The sequence below is a fragment of the Elaeis guineensis genome, chromosome 9 (genome assembly GCF_000442705.2).
Source record: "Elaeis guineensis isolate ETL-2024a chromosome 9, EG11, whole genome shotgun sequence".
NCBI lineage: Eukaryota > Viridiplantae > Streptophyta > Magnoliopsida > Arecales > Arecaceae > Elaeis > Elaeis guineensis.
Genome location: NC_026001.2, coordinates 14,034,313 through 14,036,702, shown reverse-complemented (window position 1 = coordinate 14,036,702; position 2,390 = coordinate 14,034,313).

Sequence of the window (2,390 nt, the reverse complement as noted above, 5' to 3'; positions counted from 1 at the left end):
TAATATAAAATAGAATAAAAATATCAAGTGTACAAAAAATAGTACAATAAAAGTTTCGAAAATATTAAGTACAAATTTAAAAAATATTAAGTTCCACAAGGACGTCGTGGTGACCGTGGCCGCTTGGACCTTCTCAGGAAGGTTCTCAACGATCGCTCCTGCTCCTGTATCTGCTGTGATGGCTCCTCCCCCATATCAGTGGATGTCTGCAGGTCATGCTGCTCAGGAATAACCGGTACTGTCGGAGCATCTGCGGACTGAGTGACCCCCTCAACCCCCTCATCTGGATATAAGGATAGATTTGGATAGAAAGTGTCATACTCATGTGGCCAACTGGGATTCGATGATGTCCTCTGGGGCATATAGGAAGAAGAAGGTCCAGCCATCTGTGGATCAAAAGGTGGTGGCATCTGTGCAGCGTATAGTGATGACATCTACGGAATATGCGGTGATGGCATATGTGGAACATATGGTGATGGCATATATCTCATATCTGATGCATCGACTGCTCCATGCCAAGGCGCACAGCTATTTGGGTCAACGTCAATCGCCACTAATATTTTCAAACATGATCTCTCCATCTCACGCAGTATTCGGATTCGCTCGTTATCATCAGTCGTAGATAAAGCACGACGAGTATCCAACATAAGATCTGACATAGAATTAGTCTACATAATAAAATAAAATAAATAATATACTATAAAACATAAAATAAAGATATAACAGAACTACATAAAATATTTTATAATTTTAATTATTAGAAGTAAAGACATTGATATAAAGTATAATTTCTGTGGTCTTACCAAAAAATACACAGTAGAACTCTCACCCTCGTATCCTGAAACTACATACCGAGGCTGTCCAATGACTCGCACCGTAATGCTAAAAAATCAAGCTATGTAATCCTCGATATATGGACGGTCTTTCAAAATATGATCACCATAAACTATGTGATCTCGACATGCATTCTAAATGACGATATACTCTGCATGTCTGATACATTAGTCAATACGAGCTCTCCTTCGTCGATCAATACGATGAAGTCCTTAGCTGGTATCAAACTGCTCTGAGATGCTCTGAATCTGGTCAAATAGCCGCAGCACATGATCGAAAAGATACCACTCCATCACATCAAAACAAATAAGTGGCACCTTAGCAGCCCATATGTCATGTCCAACTGTACACATCTGCGACAATATAGCCAATATCTCATCTGTATATGGCTCCCATAAAAACTGATAGAGTTAAAAATAAAAATAAATTAGTAAGCTAAATTTTTAATAGATTATGAATACTGTAAAATGATATTTGTAAATAAATCAAATTTATCCGTTTATGTGTATCAACTAATGTATCCCGCTGGCACCTATAAACCCGTGCCACTCTCGTCGATACGTGGTGAACGTTGAATGCAACATTCTATCTGCTTGACAGTGTATTCATGTTAAATAAATTTTATCAAATTAAAAATAGTACTAAATTTTAAGTAAAAGAAGCAATATTTTATATCTATATCCCAACGGTCCGTCTAGTCTGAATAGGATATAAGGGTTATGCTGCTCTGGTGGCATCTCAAGCAATTGTCGCCGTAATGGACTGATAGTTGGCATCCTCTCTCATGTCTAAATCTGTAAATTTAAAAAAAAAATTATACATGATATATCCAATCAGAGCTACAATAGAATATTAAAAATATAAATTTTTAATTCACATACCTGTAATAATATAAGATAACCATCAATCTCACTCTGGTCAGTATAAGAATCCCGGTACATGGCCCAGTACAGGCAAACTAGTACTGCACTGTCCCAACTGAGCCTACGAGCGAACTCTAAATCCTTTAATAATGGTAAAAACGTCAACTTCATCTTGTTCAATGAAGTATTAGGTAATAGAACACCACCTAGCAACCACAGCACCTGGCCTCTGACATACTGCTGCACCATCTCATCTGATACATTATCCTCAATGTGTAAATATCGATAACAATCATCCAAACACTCTATCCTCAATCATGAATGATCAAAAAACTGAGCTTCGAGCTCAAATCCTAATAATCGTAAGCACAAAATCTGCCACTTTGGAATGATAAACATGGGATCAACTCTGATAGCTGGATCGCTATCAACTAGTAGTCCAGTAAGAATGCTAACATCCTGTAATGTGATGGTCATCTCACCGAATGGAAGATGAAATATATGTGTTTTTGGATGCCATCTCTCAAACAAGACAGTAATAAGACCAACGTCCATATGTATGTGACCAATCCGATATACTCCATAGAATTTCAGATATCATAAATAATCCAGCACTCTAGATGGGATGTGCTTTGTTCTCCAAAAGTCAACATCAGATCATCATAGTCGAAGGTGTTTGGGCTCCTGCAATAA